Raw genomic sequence first — 23,150 nt, forward strand, 5'->3', positions numbered from 1 at the left:
CGCAGGCAGGGCTACACTGTACCTGGACAGACTGGTTTGGGGTGCAGGCAGGGCTGCATTGTACCCAGAGAGACTGGTGTGAGGCGCAGGCAGGACTGCACTGTACCTGGACAGACTGGTGTGGAGCGCAGGCAGGGCTGCAACGTACCCAGAGAGACTGGTGTGGGGCACAGGCAGGGCTGCATTGTACCCAGAGAGACTGGTGTGAGGCACAGACAGGGCTGCATTGTACCCAGAGAGACTGGTGTGAGGCACAGGAAGTGCTGCACTGTACCCAGAGAGACTGGAGTGGGGCGCAGGCAGGGCTACACTGTACCTGGACAGACTGGTGTGGGACGCAGGCAGGGCTGAACCATACCCAGAGAGACTGGTGTGGGGCACAGGCAGGGCTGCACAGTACCTGGACAGACTGGTGTGGGGCGCAGGCAGGGCTGCACCATACCCAGAGAGACTGTTGTGGGGCACAGGCAGTGCTGCAATGTACCCAGAGAGACTGGTGTGGGGCGCAGACAGGGCTGCATTGTACACAGGGAGACTGGTGTGAGGCGCAGGCAGGGCTGCATTGTACCCAGAGAGACTGGTGTGGGGCGCAGGAAGGGCTGCACCGTACCCAGGGAGACTGGAGTGGGGCGCAGGCAGGGCTGCATTGTACCCAGAGAGACTGGTGAGGGGCACAGGCAGGGCTTCATTGTACCTGGACAGAATGGTGTGGGGCGCAGGCAGGGCTGCACCATACCCAGAGATATTGTTGTGGGGCAAAGGCAGGGCTGCATTGTACCCAGACAGACTGGTGTGGGTCGCTGGCAGGGCTGCACTGTACCCAGAGAGACTGGTGTGGGGCGCAGGCAGGGCTGCATTGTACCCAGAGAGACTGGTGTGGGGCACAGACAGGGCTGCATTGTACCCAGAGACACTGGTGTGGGGCGCAGTCAAGGCTGCACTGTACCTGGACAGACTGGTGTGGGGCACAGACAGGGCTGCACTGTACCTGGACAGACTGGTGTGGGGCGCAGGCAGGGCTGCACTGTATCCAGAGAGACTGGTGTGAGGCACAGGCAGGGCTGCATTGTACCCAGAGAGACTGGTGTGGGGCGCAGGCAGGGCTGCACTGTATCCAGAGAGACTGGTGTGGGGCACAGGCAGGGCTGCACTGTACCTGGACAGACTGGTGTGGGGCGCAGGCAGGGCTGCACTGTACCCAGAGAGACTGGAGTGAGTCGCAGGCAGGGCTTCATTGTACCTGGACAGACTGGTGTGGGGCGCAGGCAGGGCTGCACCATACCCAGAGATACTGGTGTGGGGCACAGGCAGGGCTGCATTGTACCCAGACAGACTGGTGTGGGGCGCTGGCAGGGCTGCACTGTACCCAGAGAGACTGGTGTGGGGCGCAGGCAGGGCTGCATTGTACCCAGAGAGACTGGTGTGGGGCACAGGCAGGGCTTCATTGTACCTGGACAGACTGGTGTGGGGCACAGGCAGGGCTGCACCATACCCAGATAGACTGGTGTGGGGCGCTGGCAGGGCTGTACTGTACCCAGAGAGACTGGTGTGGGGCGCAGGCAGGGCTGCACTGTACCCGGAGAGACTGGTGTGGGGCACAGGCAGGGCTGCACTGTTCCCAGAGAGACTGGTGTGGGGCACAGGCAGGGCTGCATTGTACCCAGAGAGACTGGTGTGGGGCGCAGTCAAGGCTGCACTGTACCTGGACAGACTGGTTTGGGGTGCAGGCAGGGCTGCATTGTACCCAGAGAGACTGGTGTGAGGCGCAGGCAGGACTGCACTGTACCTGGACAGACTGGTGTGGAGCGCAGGCAGGGCTGCAACGTACCCAGAGAGACTGGTGTGAGGCACAGGCAGGGCTGCATTGTACCCAGAGAGACTGGTCTGGGGCGCAGGCAGGGCTGCACTGTACCTGGACAGACTGGTGTGGGGCACAGGCAGGGCTGCATTGTACCCAGAGAGACTGGTGTAAGGCACAGACAGGGCTGCATTGTACCCAGAGAGACTGGTGTGAGGCACAGGAAGTGCTGCACTGTACCCAGAGAGACTGGAGTGGGGCGCAGGCAGGGCTACACTGTACCTGGACAGACTGGTGTGGGGCGCAGTCAAGGCTGCACTGTACCTGGACAGACTGGTTTGGGGTGCAGGCAGGGCTGCATTGTACCCAGAGAGACTGGTGTGAGGCGCAGGCAGGACTGCACTGTACCTGGACAGACTGGTGTGGAGCGCAGGCAGGGCTGCAACGTACCCAGAGAGACTGGTGTGAGGCACAGGCAGGGCTGCATTGTACCCAGAGAGACTGGTCTGGGGCGCAGGCAGGTCTGCACTGTACCTGGAAAGACTGGTGTGGGGCGCAGGCAGGGCTGCATTGTACCCAGAGAGACTGCTGTGAGGCACAGGCAGTGCTGCACTGTACCCAGAGAGACTGGAGTGGGGCGCAGGCAGGGCTACACTGTACCTGGACAGACTGGTGTGGGGCGCAGGCATGGCTGAACCATACCCAGAGAGACTGGTGTGGGGCACAGGCAGGGCTGCACAGTACCTGGACAGACTGGTGTGGGGCGCAGGCAGGGCTGCACCATACCCAGAGAGACTGGTGTGGGGCAAAGGCAGGGCTGCATTGTACCCAGAGAGACTGTTGTGGGGCGCAGGCAGGGCTGCATTGTACCCAGAGAGACTGGTGTAGGGCGCAGACAGGGCTGCAATGTACCCGGAGAGACTGGTGTGGGGCGCAGACAGGGCTGCATTGTACCCAGGGAGACTGGTGTGAGGCGCAGGCAGGGCTGCATTGTATCCAGAGAGACAGGTGTGGGGCGCAGGAAGGGCTGCACCGTACCCAGGGAGACTGGAGTGGGGCGCAGGCAGGGCTGCATTGTACCCAGAGAGACTGGTGTGGGGCACAGGCAGGGCTGCATTGTACCTGGACAGACTGGTGTGGGGCGCAGGCAGGGCTGCACCATACCCAGAGATACTGGTGTGGGGCGCAGGCAGGGCTGCATTGTACCCAGAGAGACTGCTGTGGGGCACAGGCAGGGCTGCACTGTACCCAGAGAGACTGGTGTGGGGCGCAGTCAAGGCTGCACTGCACCTGGACAGACTGGTGTGGGGCACAGACAGGGCTGCACTGTACCTGGACAGACTGGTGTGGGGCGCAGGCAGGGCTGCACTGTATCCAGAGAGACTGGTGTGAGGCACAGGCAGGGCTGCATTGTACCCAGAGAGACTGGTGTGGGGCGCAGACAGGGCTGCACTGTACCTGGACAGACTGGTGTGGGGCGCAGGCAGGGCTGCACTGTACCTGGACAGACTGGTGTGGGGCGCAGTCAGGGCTGCACTGTACCCAGAGAGACTGGTGTGAGTCGCAGGCAGGGCTTCATTGTACCTGGACAGACTGGTGTGGGGCGCAGGCAGGGCTGCACCATACCCAGAGATACTGGTGTGGGGCACAGGCAGGGCTGCATTGTACCCAGACAGACTGGTGTGGGGCGCTGGCAGGGCTGCACTGTACCCAGAGAGACTGGTGTGGGGCGCAGGCAGGGCTGCATTGTACCCAGAGAGACTGGTGTGGGGCACAGGCAGGGCTTCATTGTACCTGGACAGACTGGTGTGGGGCGCAGGCAGGGCTGCACCATACCCAGAGAGACTGGTGTGGGGCACAGGCAGGGCTGCATTGTACCCAGATAGACTGGTGTGGGGCGCTGGCAGGGCTGTACTGTACCCAGAGAGACTGGTGTGGGGCGCAGGCAGGGCTGCATTGTACCCAGAGAGACTGGTGTGGGGCACAGGCAGGGCTGCATTGTACCCAGAGAGACTGGTGTGGGGCGCAGTCAAGGCTGCACTGTACCTGGACAGACTGGTGTGGGGTGCAGGCAGGGCTGCATTGTACCCAGAGAGACTGGTGTGAGGCGCAGGCAGGACTGCACTGTACCTGGACAGACTGGTGTGGAGCGCAGGCAGGGCTGCAACGTACCCAGAGAGACTGGTGTGAGGCACAGGCAGGGCTGCATTGTACCCAGAGAGACTGGTGTGGAGCGCAGGCAGGGCTGCATTGTACCCAGAGAGACTGGTCTGGGGCGCAGGCAGGTCTGCACTGTACCTGGACAGACTGGTGTGGGGCGCAGGCAGGGCTGCATTGTACCCAGAGAGACTGCTGTGAGGCACAGGCAGTGCTGCACTGTACCCAGAGAGACTGGAGTGGGGCGCAGGCAGGGCTACACTGTACCTGGACAGACTGGTGTGGGGCGCAGGCAGGGCTGAACCATACCCAGAGAGACTGGTGTGGGGCACAGGCAGGGCTGCACAGTACCTGGACAGACTGGTGTGGGGCGCAGGCAGGGCTGCACCATACCCAGAGAGACTGGTGTGGGGCAAAGGGAGGGCTGCATTGTACCCAGAGAGACTGTTGTGGGGCGCAGGCAGGGCTGCATTGTACCCAGAGAGACTGGTGTGGGGCGCAGACAGGGCTGCAATGTACCCAGAGAGACTGGTGTGGGGCGCAGACAGGGCTGCATTGTACCCAGGGAGACTGGTGTTAGGCGCAGGCAGGGCTGCATTGTACCCAGAGAGACAGGTGTGGGGCGCAGGAAGGGCGGCACCGTACCCAGGGAGACTGGAGTGGGGCGCAGGCAGGGCTGCATTGTACCCAGAGAGACTGGTGTGGGGCACAGGCAGGGCTTCATTGCAACTGGACAGACTGGTGTGGGGCGCAGGCAGGGCTGCACAATACCCAGAGATACTGGTGTGGGGCACAGGCAGGGCTGCATTGTACCCAGACAGACTGGTGTGGGGCGCTGGCAGTGCTGCACCGTACCCAGAGAGACTGGTGTGGGGCGCAGGCAGGGCTGCATTGTACCCAGAGAGACTGGTGTGGGGCACAGGCAGGGCTGCACTGTACCCAGAGAGACTGGTGTGGGGCGCAGTCAAGGCTGCACTGTAGCTGGACAGACTGGTGTGGGGCACAGACAGGGCTGCACTGTACCTGGACAGACTGGTGTGGGGCGCAGGCAGGGCTGCATTGTATCCAGAGAGACTGGTGTGAGGCACAGGCAGGGCTGCATTGTACCCAGAGAGACTGGTGTGGGGCGCAGGCAGGGCTGCACTGTACCTGGACAGATTGGTGTGGGGCGCAGGCAGGGCTGCACTGTACCTGGACAGACTGGTGTGGGGCGCAGGCAGGGCTGCACTGTACCCAGAGAGACTGGAGTGAGTCGCAGGCAGGGCTTCATTGTACCTGGACAGACTGGTGTGGGGCGCAGGCAGGGCTGCACCATACCCAGAGATACTGGTGTGGGGCACAGGCAGGGCTGCATTGTACCCAGACAGACTGGTGTGGGGCGCTGGCAGGGCTGCACTGTACCCAGAGAGACTGGTGTGGGGCGCAGGCAGGGCTGCATTGTACCCAGAGAGACTGGTGTGGGGCACAGGCAGGGCTTCATTGTACCTGGACAGACTGGTGTGGGGCACAGGCAGGGCTGCACCATACCCAGATAGACTGGTGTGGGGCGCTGGCAGGGCTGTACTGTACCCAGAGAGACTGGTGTGGGGCGCAGGCAGGGCTGCACTGTACCCGGAGAGACTGGTGTGGGGCACAGGCAGGGCTGCACTGTTCCCAGAGAGACTGGTGTGGGGCACAGGCAGGGCTGCATTGTACCCAGAGAGACTGGTGTGGGGCGCAGTCAAGGCTGCACTGTACCTGGACAGACTGGTTTGGGGTGCAGGCAGGGCTGCATTGTACCCAGAGAGACTGGTGTGAGGCGCAGGCAGGACTGCACTGTACCTGGACAGACTGGTGTGGAGCGCAGGCAGGGCTGCAACGTACCCAGAGAGACTGGTGTGAGGCACAGGCAGGGCTGCATTGTACCCAGAGAGACTGGTCTGGGGCGCAGGCAGGGCTGCACTGTACCTGGACAGACTGGTGTGGGGCACAGGCAGGGCTGCATTGTACCCAGAGAGACTGGTGTAAGGCACAGACAGGGCTGCATTGTACCCAGAGAGACTGGTGTGAGGCACAGGAAGTGCTGCACTGTACCCAGAGAGACTGGAGTGGGGCGCAGGCAGGGCTACACTGTACCTGGACAGACTGGTGTGGGGCGCAGTCAAGGCTGCACTGTACCTGGACAGACTGGTTTGGGGTGCAGGCAGGGCTGCATTGTACCCAGAGAGACTGGTGTGAGGCGCAGGCAGGACTGCACTGTACCTGGACAGACTGGTGTGGAGCGCAGGCAGGGCTGCAACGTACCCAGAGAGACTGGTGTGAGGCACAGGCAGGGCTGCATTGTACCCAGAGAGACTGGTCTGGGGCGCAGGCAGGTCTGCACTGTACCTGGAAAGACTGGTGTGGGGCGCAGGCAGGGCTGCATTGTACCCAGAGAGACTGCTGTGAGGCACAGGCAGTGCTGCACTGTACCCAGAGAGACTGGAGTGGGGCGCAGGCAGGGCTACACTGTACCTGGACAGACTGGTGTGGGGCGCAGGCATGGCTGAACCATACCCAGAGAGACTGGTGTGGGGCACAGGCAGGGCTGCACAGTACCTGGACAGACTGGTGTGGGGCGCAGGCAGGGCTGCACCATACCCAGAGAGACTGGTGTGGGGCAAAGGCAGGGCTGCATTGTACCCAGAGAGACTGTTGTGGGGCGCAGGCAGGGCTGCATTGTACCCAGAGAGACTGGTGTAGGGCGCAGACAGGGCTGCAATGTACCCGGAGAGACTGGTGTGGGGCGCAGACAGGGCTGCATTGTACCCAGGGAGACTGGTGTGAGGCGCAGGCAGGGCTGCATTGTATCCAGAGAGACAGGTGTGGGGCGCAGGAAGGGCTGCACCGTACCCAGGGAGACTGGAGTGGGGCGCAGGCAGGGCTGCATTGTACCCAGAGAGACTGGTGTGGGGCACAGGCAGGGCTGCATTGTACCTGGACAGACTGGTGTGGGGCGCAGGCAGGGCTGCACCATACCCAGAGATACTGGTGTGGGGCACAGGCATGGCTGCATTGTACCCAGACAGACTGGTGTGGGGCGCTGGCAGGGCTGCACTGTACCCAGAGAGACTGATGTGGGGCGCAGGCAGGGCTGCATTGTACCCAGAGAGACCGGTGTGGGGCACAGGCAGGGCTGCACTGTACCCAGAGAGACTGGTGTGGGGCACAGGCAGGGCTGCATTGTACCCAGAGACACTGGTGTGGGGCGCAGGCAAGGCTGCACTGTACCTGGACAGACTGGTGTGGGGCGCAGGCAGGGCTGCACTGTACCTGGACAGACTGGTGTGGGGCGCAGGCAGGGCTGCACTGTATCCAGAGAGACTGGTGTGAGGCACAGGCAGGGCTGTATTGTACCCAGCGAGACTGGCGTGGAGCGCAGGCAGGGCTGCAACGTACCCAGAGAGACTGGTGTGGGGCACAGGGAGGGCTGCACTGTACCTGAACAGACTGGTGTGGGGCGCAGGCAGGGCTGCACTGTACCTGGACACACTGGTGTGGGGCGTAGCCAGGGCTGCACCATACCCAGAGAGCCTGGTGTGAGTCACAGGCAGGGCTGCATTGTACCCAGAGAGACTGGTGTGGGGCACAGACAGGGCTGCATGTTTCCCAGAGAGACTGGTGTGGGGCGCAGGCAGGACTGCACTGTACCTGGACAGACTGGTGTGGAGCGCAGACAGGGTTGCACTGTACCTGGACAGACTGGTGTGGGGCGCAGGCAGGGCTGCATTGTACCTGGACAGACTGGTGTGGAGCGCAGGCAGGGCTGCACCGTACCCAGAGAGACTGGTGTGGGGCATAGGCAGGGCTGCATTGTACCCAGTGACACTGGTGTGGGGCGCAGTCAAGGCTGCACTGTACCTGGACAGACTGGTGTGGGGTGCAGGCAGGGCTGCATTGTATGAGAGAGACTGGTGCGAGGCCCAGGCCGGGCTGCACTGTACCTGGACAGAGTGGTGTGGGGCGCAGGCAGGGCTGCATTGTACCCCGACAGACTGGTGTGGAGCGCAGGCAGGTCTGCACCGTACCTAGAGAGACTGGTTTGGGGCACAGGCACGGCTGCATTGTACCCGGAGAGACCGGTGTGGGGCGCAGGCAGGGCTGCACCGTACCCAGAGAGACTGGGGTGGGGCACAGACAGGGCTGCATTGTACCCAGAGAGATTGGGGGGGGGCGCAGGCAGGGCTGCACCGTACCCAGAGAGTCTGGTGTGAGGCCCAGGCAGTGCTGCACTGTACCTGGACAGACAGGTGTGGGGCGCAGGCAGGGTTGCACTGTACCTGGACAGAAGGGTGTGGGCGCAGGCAGGGCTGCACTGTACCTGGACAGACTGGTGTGGGGTGCAGGCAGGGCTGCACTGTACCCAGAGAGACTGGTGTGGGGCGCCGACAGGGCTGCACCTTACCCAGAGAGACTGGTGTGGGGCACACGCAGGGCTGCACTGTATCTGGACAGACTGGTGTCGGGCGCAGGCAGGGCTGTATTGTACCCGGAGAGACTGGTGTGGGGCGCAGGCAGTGCTGCACTGTACCTGGACAGAGAGGTGTGGGGCAGAGACAGGGCTGCATTGTACCCAGAAAGACTGGTGTGGGGCGCAGGCAGGGCTGCACTGTACCCAGAAAGACTGGTGTGGGGCACAGACAGGGCTGCAAGTTTCCCTGAGAGACTGGTGTGAGGCACAGGCAGGGCTGCATTGTACCCAGAGAGACTGGTGTGAGGCACAGACAGGGCTGCATTGTACCCAGAGAGACTGGTGTGAGGCACAGGAAGTGCTGCACTGTACCCAGAGAGACTGGAGTGGGGCGCAGGCAGGGCTACACTGTACCTGGACAGACTGGTGTGGGGCGCAGGCAGGGCTGTACCATACCCAGAGAGACTGGTGTGGGGCACAGGCAGGGCTGCACAGTACCTGGACAGACTGGTGTGGGGCGCAGGCAGGGCTGCACCATACCCAGAGAGACTGTTGTGGGGCACAGGCAGTGCTGCAATGTACCCAGAGAGACTGGTGTGGGGCGCAGACAGGGCTGCATTGTACACAGGGAGACTGGTGTGAGGCGCAGGCAGGGCTGCATTGTACCCAGAGAGACAGGTGTGGGGCGCAGGAAGGGCTGCACCGTACCCAGGGAGACTGGAGTGGGGCGCAGGCAGGGCTGCATTGTACCCAGAGAGACTGGTGAGGGGCACAGGCAGGGCTTCATTGTACCTGGACAGAATGGTGTGGGGCGCAGGCAGGGCTGCACCATACCCAGAGATACTGTTGTGGGGCAAAGGCAGGGCTGCATTGTACCCAGACAGACTGGTGTGGGTCGCTGGCAGGGCTGCACTGTACCCAGAGAGACTGGTGTGGGGCGCAGGCAGGGCTGCATTGTACCCAGAGAGACTGGTGTGGGGCACAGGCAGGGCTGCATTGTACCCAGAGACACTGGTGTGGGGCGCAGTCAAGGCTGCACTGTACCTGGACAGAGTGGTGTGGGGTGCAGACAGGGCTGCATTGTACGAGAGAGACTGGTGTGAGGCGCAGGCAGTGCTGCACTGTACCCAGAGAGACTGGTGTGGGGCGCAGGCAGGGCTGCATTGTACCCAGAGAGACTGGTGTGGGGCACAGGCAGGGCTGCACTGTACCCAGAGAGACTGGTGTGGGGCGCAGTCAAGGCTGCACTGTACCTGGACAGACTGGTGTGGGGCACAAACAGGGCTGCACTGTACCTGGACAGACTGGTGTGGGGCGCAGGCAGGGCTGCACTGTATCCAGAGAGACTGGTGTGAGGCACAGGCAGGGCTGCATTGTACCCAGAGAGACTGGTGTGGGGCGCAGGCAGGGCTGCACTGTATCCAGAGAGACTGGTGTGGGGCACAGGCAGGGCTGCACTGTACCTGGACAGACTGGTGTGGGGCGCAGGCAGGGCTGCACTGTACCCAGAGAGACTGGTGTGAATCGCAGGCAGGGCTTCATTGTACCTGGACAGACTGGTGTGGGGCGCAGGCAGGGCTGCACCATACCCAGAGATACTGGTGTGGGGCACAGGCAGGGCTGCACCATACCCAGACAGACTGGTGTGGGGCGCTGGCAGGGCTGCACTGTACCCAGAGAGACTGGTGTGGGGCGCAGGCAGGGCTGCATTGTACCCAGAGAGACTGGTGTGGGGCACAGGCAGGGCTGCACTGTACCCAGAGAGACTGGTGTGGGGCATAGGCAGGGCTGCATTGTACCCAGAGACACTGGTGTGGGGCGCAGTCAAGGCTGCACTGTACCTGGACAGACTGGTGTGGGGTGCAGGCAGGGCTGCATTGTACAAGAGAGACTGGTGTGAGGCGCAGGCAGTGCTGCACCGTACCCAGAGAGACTGGTGCGAGGCCCAGGCAGGGCTGCACTGTACCTGGACAGAGTGGTGTGGGGCGCAGGCAGGGCTGCATTGTACCCCGACAGACTGGTGTGGAGCGCAGGCAGGGCTGCACCGTACCTAGAGAGACTGGTGTGGGGCGCAGGCAGGGCTGCATTGTACCCGGAGAGACCGGTGTGGGGCGCAGGCAGGGCTGCACCGTACCCAGAGAGACTGGGGTGGGGCACAGACAGGGCTGCATTGTACCCAGAGAGACTGGTGTGGAGCGCAGGCAGGGCTGCATTGTACCCAGAGAGACTGGTCTGGGGCGCAGGCAGGGCTGCACTGTACCTGGACAGACTGGTGTGGGGCGCAGGCAGGGCTGCATTTTACCCAGAGAGACTGCTGTGAGGCACAGGCAGTGCTGCACTGTACCCAGAGAGACTGGAATGGGGCGCAGGCAGGGCTACACTGTACCGGGACAGACTGGTGTGGGGCGCAGGCAGGGCTGAACCATACCCAGAGAGACTGGTGTGGGGCACAGGCAGGGCTGCACCATACCCAGAGAGACTGGTGTGGGGCACAGGCAGGGCTGCATTGTACCCAGAGAGACTGGTGTGGGGCGCAGACAGGGCTGCAATGTACCCAGAGAGACTGGTGTGGGGCGCAGACAGGGCTGCATTGTACCCAGGGAGACTGGTGTGGGGCACAGGAAGGGCTGCATTGTACCCAGAGACACTGGTGTGGGGCGCAGTCAAGGCTGCACTGTACCTGGACAGAGTGGTGTGGGGTGCAGACAGGGCTGCATTGTACGAGAGAGACTGGTGTGAGGCGCAGGCAGTGCTGCACCGTACCCAGAGAGACTGGTGCGAGGCGCAGGCAGGGCTGCATTGTACCTGGACAGACTGGTGTGGGGCGCAGGCAGGGCTTCGTTGTACCCCGACAGACTGGTGTGGAGCGCAGGCAGGGCTGCACCGTACCTAGAGAGACTGGTGTGGGGCACAGGCAGGGCTGCACTGTACCCCGACAGACTGGTGTGGAGCGCAGGCAGGGCTGTATTGTACCCGGAGACACTGGTGTGGGGTGCAGGCAGGGCTGCACTGTACCCATAGAGAGTGGTGTGGGGCGCAGGCAGTGCTGCATTGTACCCAGAGAGACTGGTGTGAGGCGCAGGCCGCAGGCAGGAATGCACTGTACCTGGACAGACTGGTATGGAGCGCAGGCAGGGCTGCAACGTACCCAGAGAGACTGGTGTGAGGCACAGGCAGGGCTGCATTGTACCCAGAGAGACTGGTCTGGGGCGCAGGCAGGGCTGCACTGTACCTGGACAGACTGGTGTGGGGCGCAGGCAGGGCTGCATTTTACCCAGAGAGACTGCTGTGAGGCACAGGCAGTGCTGCACTGTACCCAGAGAGACTGGAGTGGGGCACAGGCAGGGCTGCACAGTACCTGGACAGACTGGTGTGGGGCGCAGGCAGGGCTGCACCATACCCAGAGAGACTGGTCTGGGGCACAGGCAGGGCTGCATTGTACCCAGAGAGACTGGTGTGGGGCGCAGGCAGGGCTGCATTGTACCCAGAGAGACTGGTGTGGGGCACAGGCAGGGCTTCATTGTAACTGGACAGACTGGTGTGGGGCGCAGGCAGGGCTGCACCATACCCAGAGTTACTGGTGTGGGGCACAGGCAGGGCTGCATTGTACCCAGACAGACTGGTGTGGGGCGCTGGCAGGGCTGCACTGTACCCAGAGAGACTGGTGTGGGGCGCAGGCAGGGCTGCATTGTACCCAGAGAGACTGCTGTGGGGCACAGGCAGGGCTGCACTGTACCCAGAGAGACTGGTGTGGGGCGCAGTCAAGGCTGCACTGCACCTGGACAGACTGGTGTGGGGCACAGACAGGGCTGCACTGTACCTGGACAGACTGGTGTGGGGCGCAGGCAGGGCTGCATTGTATCCAGAGAGACTGGTGTGAGGCACAGGCAGGGCTGCATTGTACCCAGAGAGACTGGTGTGGGGCGCACACAGGGCTGCACTGTACCTGGACAGACTGGTGTGGGGCGCAGGCAGGGCTGCACTGTACCTGGACAGACTGGTGTGGGGCGCAGTCAGGGCTGCACTGTACCCAGAGAGACTGGTGTGAGTCGCAGGCAGGGCTTCATTGTACCTGGACAGACTGGTGTGGGGCGCAGGCAGGGCTGCACCATACCCAGAGATACTGGTGTGGGGCACAGGCAGGGCTGCATTGTACCCAGACAGACTGGTGTGGGGCGCTGGCAGGGCTGCACTGTACCCAGAGAGACTGGTGTGGGGCGCAGGCAGGGCTGCATTGTACCCAGAGAGACTGGTGTGGGGCACAGGCAGGGCTTCATTGTACCTGGACAGACTGGTGTGGGGCGCAGGCAGGGCTGCACCATACCCAGAGAGACTGGTGTGGGGCACAGGCAGGGCTGCATTGTACCCAGATAGACTGGTGTGGGGCGCTGGCAGGGCTGTACTGTACCCAGAGAGACTGGTGTGGGGCGCAGGCAGGGCTGCATTGTACCCAGAGAGACTGGTGTGGGGCACAGGCAGGGCTGCATTGTACCCAGAGAGACTGGTGTGGGGCGCAGTCAAGGCTGCACTGTACCTGGACAGACTGGTGTGGGGTGCAGGCAGGGCTGCATTGTACCCAGAGAGACTGGTGTGAGGCGCAGGCAGGACTGCACTGTACCTGGACAGACTGGTGTGGAGCGCAGGCAGGGCTGCAACGTACCCAGAGAGACTGGTGTGAGGCACAGGCAGGGCTGCATTGTACCCAGAGAGACTGGTCTGGGGCGCAGGCAGGGCTGCATTGTACCCAGAGAGACTGGTCTGGGGCGCAGGCAGGTCTGCACTGTACCTGGACAGACTGGTGTGGGGCGCAGGCAGGGCTGCATTGTACCCAGAGAGACTGCTGTGAGGCACAGGCAGTGCTGCACTGTACCCAGAGAGACTGGAGTGGGGCGCAGGCAGGGCTACACTGTACCTGGACAGACTGGTGTGGGGCGCAGGCAGGGCTGAACCATACCCAGAGAGACTGGTGTGGGGCACAGGCAGGGCTGCACAGTACCTGGACAGACTGGTGTGGGGCGCAGGCAGGGCTGCACCATACCCAGAGAGACTGGTGTGGGGCAAAGGGAGGGCTGCATTGTACCCAGAGAGACTGTTGTGGGGCGCAGGCAGGGCTGCATTGTACCCAGAGAGACTGGTGTGGGGCGCAGACAGGGCTGCAATGTACCCAGAGAGACTGGTGTGGGGCGCAGACAGGGCTGCATTGTACCCAGGGAGACTGGTGTTAGGCGCAGGCAGGGCTGCATTGTACCCAGAGAGACAGGTGTGGGGCGCAGGAAGGGCGGCACCGTACCCAGGGAGACTGGAGTGGGGCGCAGGCAGGGCTGCATTGTACCCAGAGAGACTGGTGTGGGGCACAGGCAGGGCTTCATTGCAACTGGACAGACTGGTGTGGGGCGCAGGCAGGGCTGCACAATACCCAGAGATACTGGTGTGGGGCACAGGCAGGGCTGCATTGTACCCAGACAGACTGGTGTGGGGCGCTGGCAGTGCTGCACCGTACCCAGAGAGACTGGTGTGGGGCGCAGGCAGGGCTGCATTGTACCCAGAGAGACTGGTGTGGGGCACAGGCAGGGCTGCACTGTACCCAGAGAGACTGGTGTGGGGCGCAGTCAAGGCTGCACTGTAGCTGGACAGACTGGTGTGGGGCACAGACAGGGCTGCACTGTACCTGGACAGACTGGTGTGGGGCGCAGGCAGGGCTGCATTGTATCCAGAGAGACTGGTGTGAGGCACAGGCAGGGCTGCATTGTACCCAGAGAGACTGGTGTGGGGCGCAGGCAGGGCTGCACTGTACCTGGACAGATTGGTGTGGGGCGCAGGCAGGGCTGCACTGTACCTGGACAGACTGGTGTGGGGCGCAGGCAGGGCTGCACTGTACCCAGAGAGACTGGAGTGAGTCGCAGGCAGGGCTTCATTGTACCTGGACAGACTGGTGTGGGGCGCAGGCAGGGCTGCACCATACCCAGAGATACTGGTGTGGGGCACAGGCAGGGCTGCATTGTACCCAGACAGACTGGTGTGGGGCGCTGGCAGGGCTGCACTGTACCCAGAGAGACTGGTGTGGGGCGCAGGCAGGGCTGCATTGTACCCAGAGAGACTGGTGTGGGGCACAGGCAGGGCTTCATTGTACCTGGACAGACTGGTGTGGGGCACAGGCAGGGCTGCACCATACCCAGATAGACTGGTGTGGGGCGCTGGCAGTGCTGTACTGTACCCAGAGAGACTGGTGTGGGGCGCAGGCAGGGCTGCACTGTACCCGGAGAGACTGGTGTGGGGCACAGGCAGGGCTGCACTGTTCCCAGAGAGACTGGTGTGGGGCACAGGCAGGGCTGCATTGTACCCAGAGAGACTGGTGTGGGGCGCAGTCAAGGCTGCACTGTACCTGGACAGACTGGTTTGGGGTGCAGGCAGGGCTGCATTGTACCCAGAGAGACTGGTGTGAGGCGCAGGCAGGACTGCACTGTACCTGGACAGACTGGTGTGGAGCGCAGGCAGGGCTGCAACGTACCCAGAGAGACTGGTGTGAGGCACAGGCAGGGCTGCATTGTACCCAGAGAGACTGGTCTGGGGCGCAGGCAGGGCTGCACTGTACCTGGACAGACTGGTGTGGGGCACAGGCAGGGCTGCATTGTACCCAGAGAGACTGGTGTGAGGCACAGACAGGGCTGCATTGTACCCAGAGAGACTGGTGTGAGGCACAGGAAGTGCTGCACTGTACCCAGAGAGACTGGAGTGGGGCGCAGGCAGGGCTACACTGTACCTGGAGAGACTGGTGTGGGGCGCAGTCAAGGCTGCACTGTACCTGGACAGACTGGTTTGGGGTGCAGGCAGGGCTGCATTGTACCCAGAGAGACTGGTGTGAGGCGCAGGCAGGACTGCACTGTACCTGGACAGACTGGTGTGGAGCGCAGGCAGGGCTGCAACGTACCCAGAGAGACTGGTGTGAGGCACAGGCAGGGCTGCATTGTACCCAGAGAGACTGGTCTGGGGCGCAGGCAGGTCTGCACTGTACCTGGAAAGACTGGTGTGGGGCACAGGCAGGGCTGCATTGTACCCAGAGAGACTGCTGTGAGGCACAGGCAGTGCTGCACTGTACCCAGAGAGACTGGAGTGGGGCGCAGGCAGGGCTACACTGTACCTGGACAGACTGGTGTGGGGCGCAGGCATGGCTGAACCATACCCAGAGAGACTGGTGTGGGGCACAGGCAGGGCTGCACAGTACCTGGACAGACTGGTGTGGGGCGCAGGCAGGGCTGCACCATACCCAGAGAGACTGGTGTGGGGCAAAGGCAGGGCTGCATTGTACCCAGAGAGACTGTTGTGGGGCGCAGGCAGGGCTGCATTGTACCCAGAGAGACTGGTGTAGGGCGCAGACAGGGCTGCAATGTACCCGGAGAGACTGGTGTGGGGCGCAGACAGGGCTGCATTGGACCCAGGGAGACTGGTGTGAGGCGCAGGCAGGGCTGCATTGTATCCAGAGAGACAGGTGTGGGGCGCAGGAAGGGCTGCACCGTACCCAGGGAGACTGGAGTGGGGCGCAGGCAGGGCTGCATTGTACCCAGAGAGACTGGTGTGGGGCACAGGCAGGGCTGCATTGTACCTGGACAGACTGGTGTGGGGCGCAGGCAGGGCTGCACCATACCCAGAGATACTGGTGTGGGGCACAGGCATGGCTGCATTGTACCCAGACAGACTGGTGTGGGGCGCTGGCAGGGCTGCACTGTACCCAGAGAGACTGATGTGGGGCGCAGGCAGGGCTGCATTGTACCCAGAGAGACTGGTGTGGGGCACAGGCAGGGCTGCACTGTACCCAGAGAGACTGGTGTGGGGCACAGGCAGGGCTGCATTGTACCCAGAGACACTGGTGTGGGGCGCAGGCAAGGCTGCACTGTACCTGGACAGACTGGTGTGGGGCGCAGGCAGGGCTGCACTGTACCTGGACAGACTGGTGTGGGGCGCAGGCAGGGCTGCACTGTATCCAGAGAGACTGGTGTGAGGCACAGGCAGGGCTGTATTGTACCCAGCGAGACTGGCGTGGAGCGCAGGCAGGGCTGCAACGTACCCAGAGAGACTGGTGTGGGGCACAGGGAGGGCTGCACTGTACCTGAACAGACTGGTGTGGGGCGCAGGCAGGGCTGCACTGTACCTGGACAGACTGGTGTGGGGCGTAGCCAGGGCTGCACCATACCCAGAGAGCCTGGTGTGAGTCACAGGCAGGGCTGCATTGTACCCAGAGAGACTGGTGTGGGGCACAGACAGGGCTGCATGTTTCCCAGAGAGACTGGTGTGGGGCGCAGGCAGGACTGCACTGTACCTGGACAGACTGGTGTGGAGCGCAGACAGGGTTGCACTGTACCTGGACAGACTGGTGTGGGGCGCAGGCAGGGCTGCATTGTACCTGGACAGACTGGTGTGGAGCGCAGGCAGGGCTGCACCGTACCCAGAGAGACTGGTGTGGGGCGCAGGCAGGGCTGCACTGTACCTGGACAGACTGGTGTGGAGCGCAGGCAGGGCTGCACTGTATCCAGAGAGACTGGTGTGATGCGCAGACAGGGCTGCACCGTACCCAGAGAGACTGGTGTGAGGCGCAGGCAGTGCTGCACAGTACCCAGAGAGACTGGTGTGGGGCGCAGACAGGGCTGCACCGTACCCAGAGAGACTGGTGGGAGCCGCAGGCAGGGCTGCATTGTACCCAGAGAGACTGGTGTGGGGCGCAGGCAGGGCAGCACCATACCCAGAGAGACTGGTGTGGGGCACAGGCAGGGCTGCACTGTACCTGGACAGACTGGTGTGGGGCGCAGGCAGGGCTGCAACGTACCCAGAGAGACTGGTGTGAGGCACAGGCAGGGCTGCATTGTACCCAGAGAGACTGGTGTGGAGCGCAGGCAGGGCTGCATTGTACCCAGAGAGACTGGTGTGGGGCGCAGGCAGGGCTGCACTGTATACAGAGAGACTGGTGTGGGGCACAGGCAGGGCTGCACTGTACCTGGACAGACTGGTGTGGGGCGCAGGCAGGGCTGCACTGTACCTGGACAGACTGGTGTGGGGCACAGGCAGGGCTGCATTGTACCCAGAGAGACTGGTGTGAGGCACAGACAGGGCTGCATTGTACCCAGAGAGACTGGTGTGAGGCACAGGAAGTGCTGCACTGTACCCAGAGAGACTGGAGTGGGGCGCAGGCAGGGCTACACTGTACCTGGACAGACTGGTGTGGGACGCAGGCAGGGCTGAACCATACCCAGAGAGACTGGTGTGGGGCACAGGCAGGGCTGCACAGTACCTGGACAGACTGGTGTGGGGCGCAGGCAGGGCTGCACCATACCCAGAGAGACTGTTGTGGGGCACAGGCAGTGCTGCAATGTACCCAGAGAGACTGGTGTGGGGCGCAGACAGGGCTGCATTGTACACAGGGAGACTGGTGTGAGGCGCAGGCAGGGCTGCATTGTACCCAGAGAGACTGGTGTGGGGCGCAGGAAGGGCTGCACCGTACCCAGGGAGACTGGAGTGGGGCGCAGGCAGGGCTGCATTGTACCCAGAGAGACTGGTGAGGGGCACAGGCAGGGCTTCATTGTACCTGGACAGAATGGTGTGGGGCGCAGGCAGGGCTGCACCATACCCAGAGATATTGTTGTGGGGCAAAGGCAGGGCTGCATTGTACCCAGACAGACTGGTGTGGGTCGCTGGCAGGGCTGCACTGTACCCAGAGAGACTGGTGTGGGGCGCAGGCAGGGCTGCATTGTACCCAGAGAGACTGGTGTGGGGCACAGACAGGGCTGCATTGTACCCAGAGACACTGGTGTGGGGCGCAGTCAAGGCTGCACTGTACCTGGACAGACTGGTGTGGGGCACAGACAGGGCTGCACTGTACCTGGACAGACTGGTGTGGGGCGCAGGCAGGGCTGCACTGTATCCAGAGAGACTGGTGTGAGGCACAGGCAGGGCTGCATTGTACCCAGAGAGACTGGTGTGGGGCGCAGGCAGGGCTGCACTGTATCCAGAGAGACTGGTGTGGGGCACAGGCAGGGCTGCACTGTACCTGGACAGACTGGTGTGGGGCGCAGGCAGGGCTGCACTGTACCCAGAGAGACTGGTGTGAGTCGCAGGCAGGGCTTCATTGTACCTGGACAGACTGGTGTGGGGCGCAGGCAGGGCTGCACCATACCCAGAGTTACTGGTGTGGGGCACAGGCAGGGCTGCACCATACCCAGACAGACTGGTGTGGGGCGCTGGCAGGGTTGCACTGTACCCAGAGAGACTGGTGTGGGGCGCAGGCAGGGCTGCATTGTACCCAGAGAGACTGGTGTGGGGCACAGGCAGGGCTGCACTGTACCCAGAGAGACTGGTTTGGGGCATAGGCAGGGCTGCATTGTACCCAGTGACACTGGTGTGGGGCGCAGTCAAGGCTGCACTGTACCTGGACAGACTGGTGTGGGGTGCAGGCAGGGCTGCATTGTATGAGAGAGACTGGTGCGAGGCCCAGGCAGGGCTGCACTGTACCTGGACAGAGTGGTGTGGGGCGCAGGCAGGGCTGCATTGTACCCCGACAGACTGGTGTGGAGCGCAGGCAGGTCTGCACCGTACCTAGAGAGACTGGTTTGGGGCACAGGCACGGCTGCATTGTACCCGGAGAGACCGGTGTGGGGCGCAGGCAGGGCTGCACCGTACCCAGAGAGACTGGGGTGGGGCACAGACAGGGCTGCATTGTACCCAGAGAGATTGGGGGGGGCGCAGGCAGGGCTGCACCGTACCCAGAGAGTCTGGTGTGAGGCCCAGGCAGTGCTGCACTGTACCTGGACAGACAGGTGTGGGGCGCAGGCAGGGTTGCACTGTACCTGGACAGAATGGTGTGGGCGCAGGCAGGGCTGCACTGTACCTGGACAGACTGGTGTGGGGTGCAGGCAGGGCTGCACTGTACCCAGAGAGACTGGTGTGGGGCGCCGACAGGGCTGCACCTTACCCAGAGAGACTGGTGTGGGGCACACGCAGGGCTGCACTGTATCTGGACAGACTGGTGTCGGGCGCAGGCAGGGCTGTATTGTACCCGGAGAGACTGGTGTGGGGCGCAGGCAGTGCTGCACTGTACCTGGACAGAGAGGTGTGGGGCAGAGACAGGGCTGCATTGTACCCAGAAAGACTGGTGTGGGGCGCAGGCAGGGCTGCACTGTACCCAGAAAGACTGGTGTGGGGCACAGACAGGGCTGCAAGTTTCCCTGAGAGACTGGTGTGAGGCACAGGCAGGGCTGCATTGTACCCAGAGAGACTGGTGTGAGGCACAGACAGGGCTGCATTGTACCCAGAGAGACTGGTGTGAGGCACAGGAAGTGCTGCACTGTACCCAGAGAGACTGGAGTGGGGCGCAGGCAGGGCTACACTGTACCTGGACAGACTGGTGTGGGGCGCAGGCAGGGCTGTACCATACCCAGAGAGACTGGTGTGGGGCACAGGCAGGGCTGCACAGTACCTGGACAGACTGGTGTGGGGCGCAGGCAGGGCTGCACCATACCCAGAGAGACTGTTGTGGGGCACAGGCAGTGCTGCAATGTACCCAGAGAGACTGGTGTGGGGCGCAGACAGGGCTGCATTGTACACAGGGAGACTGGTGTGAGGCGCAGGCAGGGCTGCATTGTACCCAGAGAGACAGGTGTGGGGCGCAGGAAGGGCTGCACCGTACCCAGGGAGACTGGAGTGGGGCGCAGGCAGGGCTGCATTGTACCCAGAGAGACTGGTGAGGGGCACAGGCAGGGCTTCATTGTACCTGGACAGAATGGTGTGGGGCGCAGGCAGGGCTGCACCATACCCAGAGATACTGTTGTGGGGCAAAGGCAGGGCTGCATTGTACCCAGACAGACTGGTGTGGGTCGCTGGCAGGGCTGCACTGTACCCAGAGAGACTGGTGTGGGGCGCAGGCAGGGCTGCATTGTACCCAGAGAGACTGGTGTGGGGCACAGGCAGGGCTGCATTGTACCCAGAGACACTGGTGTGGGGCGCAGTCAAGGCTGCACTGTACCTGGACAGAGTGGTGTGGGGTGCAGACAGGGCTGCATTGTACGAGAGAGACTGGTGTGAGGCGCAGGCAGTGCTGCACTGTACCCAGAGAGACTGGTGTGGGGCGCAGGCAGGGCTGCATTGTACCCAGAGAGACTGGTGTGGGGCACAGGCAGGGCTGCACTGTACCCAGAGAGACTGGTGTGGGGCGCAGTCAAGGCTGCACTGTACCTGGACAGACTGCTGTGGGGCACAGACAGGGCTGCACTGTACCTGGACAGACTGGTGTGGGGCGCAGGCAGGGCTGCACTGTATCCAGAGAGACTGGTGTGAGGCACAGGCAGGGCTGCATTGTACCCAGAGAGACTGGTGTGGGGCGCAGGCAGGGCTGCACTGTATCCAGAGAGACTGGTGTGGGGCACAGGCAGGGCTGCACTGTACCTGGACAGACTGGTGTGGGGCGCAGGCAGGGCTGCACTGTACCCAGAGAGACTGGTGTGAATCGCAGGCAGGGCTTCATTGTACCTGGACAGACTGGTGTGGGGCGCAGGCAGGGCTGCACCATACCCAGAGATACTGGTGTGGGGCACAGGCAGGGCTGCACCATACCCAGACAGACTGGTGTGGGGCGCTGGCAGGGCTGCACTGTACCCAGAGAGACTGGTGTGGGGCGCAGGCAGGGCTGCATTGTACCCAGAGAGACTGGTGTGGGGCACAGGCAGGGCTGCACTGTACCCAGAGAGACTGGTGTGGGGCATAGGCAGGGCTGCATTGTACCCAGAGACACTGGTGTGGGGCGCAGTCAAGGCTGCACTGTACCTGGACAGACTGGTGTGGGGTGCAGGCAGGGCTGCATTGTACGAGAGAGACTGGTGTGAGGCGCAGGCAGTGCTGCACCGTACCCAGAGAGACTGGTGCGAGGCCCAGGCAGGGCTGCACTGTACCTGGACAGAGTGGTGTGGGGCGCAGGCAGGGCTGCATTGTACCCCGACAGACTGGTGTGGTGCGCAGGCAGGGCTGCACCGTACCTAGAGAGACTGGTGTGGGGCACAGGCAGGGCTGCATTGTACCCGGTTAGACCGGTGTGGGGCGCAGGCAGGGCTGCACCGTACCCAGAGAGACTGGGGTGGGGCACAGACAGGGCTGCATTGTACCCCGACAGACTGGTGTGGAGCGCAGGCAGGGCTGCACCGTACCTAGAGAGACTGGTGTGGGGCACAGGCACGGCTGCATTGTACCCGGAGAGACCGGTGTGGGGCGCAGGCAGGGCTGCACCGTACCCAGAGAGACTGGGGTGGGGCACAGACAGGGCTGCATTGTACCCAGAGAGACTGGGGGGGGCGCAGGCAGGGCTGCTCCGTACCCAGAGAGACTGGTGTGAGGCCCAGGCAGTGCTGCACTGTACCTGGACAGACAGGTGTGGGGCGCAGGCAGGGTTGCACTGTACCTGGACAGACAAGTGTGGGCGCAGGCAGGGCTGCACTGTACCTGGACAGACTGGTGTGGGGTGCAGGCAGGGCTGCACTGTACCCAGAGAGACTGGTGTGGGGCGCCGACAGGGCTGCACCTTACCCAGAGAGACTGGTGTGGGGCACACGCAGGGCTGCACTGTATCTGGACAGACTGGTGTCGGGCGCAGGCAGGGCTGTATTGTACCCGGAGAGACTGGTGTGGGGCGCAGGCAGGGCTGCACCGTACCCAGAGAGACTGGTGTGGGGCGCAGGCAGTGCTGCATTGTACCCAGAGAGACTGGTGTGGGGCGCAGGCAGGGCTGCACCGTACCCAGAGAGACTGGTGTAGGGCGCAGGCAGGGCTGCATTGTACCTGGACAGACTGCTGCGGAGCACAGGCAGGGCTGCATTGTACCCAGAGAGACTGGTGTGAGGCACAGGCAGGGCTGCATTTTACACAGAGAGACTGGTGTGGAGCGCAGGCAAGGCTGCACCGTACCCAGAGAGACTGGTGTGGGGCGCAGGCAGGTCTGCAACGTAACCAGAGAGGCTGGTGTGGGGCGCAGGCAGGGCTGCACTGTCCCTGGACAGACTGGTGTGGGGCGCAAGCAGGTCTGTACCATACCCAGAGAGACTGGTGTGGGGCACAGACAGGGCTGCACTGTACCTGGAGAGACTGGTGTGGGGCGCAGGCAGGGCTGCACCGTGCCCAGAGAGACTGGTGTGGGGCACAGACAGGGCTGCACTGTACACAGAGAGACTGGTGTGGGGCGCAGGCAGGGCTGCATTGTACCCAGAGAGACTGGTGTGGGACACAGACAGGGCTGCGCTGTCCCCAGAGAGACTGGTGTAGGGCGCACGCAGGGCTGCATTGTACCCAGAGAGACTGGTGTGGGACACAGACAGGGCTGCACTGTCCACAGAGAGACTGGTGTGGGGCGCACGCAGGGCTGCACTGTAGCTGGACAGACTGGTGTGGGGCGCAGGCAGGGGTGCACCATACCCAGAAGACTGGTGTGGGGCGCAGCCAGTGCTGCATTGTACACAGAGAGACTGGTGTGAGGCGCAAGCAATGCTGCACTGTATCTGGACAGACTGGTGTGGGGCGCAGGCAGGGCTGCACCGTACCCAGAGAGACTGCTGTGGGGCGCAGGCAGTGCTGCACTGTACCTGGACAGAGAGGTGTGGGGCAGAGACAGGGCTGCATTGTACCCAGAAAGACTGGTGTGGGGCGCAGGCAGGGCTGCACTGTACCCAGAGAGACTGGTGTGGGGCGCAGGCAGGGCTGCATTGTACCCAGAGAGACTGGTGTGGGACACAGGCAGGGCTG

At 63.0% G+C, this 23,150-nt stretch overlaps 1 protein-coding gene across 1 annotated transcript in view; it reads right to left on the reverse strand.

The window, feature by feature from the left end:
• The window catches only part of LOC121273232 (electroneutral sodium bicarbonate exchanger 1-like), a 595,872-nt gene that overhangs the window by 278,227 nt on the left and 294,495 nt on the right, over positions 1–23,150 (reverse strand). The gene's annotated exons all lie outside the window — the stretch shown is intronic.

The sequence above is a fragment of the Carcharodon carcharias genome, chromosome X, assembly GCF_017639515.1.
Source record: "Carcharodon carcharias isolate sCarCar2 chromosome X, sCarCar2.pri, whole genome shotgun sequence".
NCBI lineage: Eukaryota > Metazoa > Chordata > Chondrichthyes > Lamniformes > Lamnidae > Carcharodon > Carcharodon carcharias.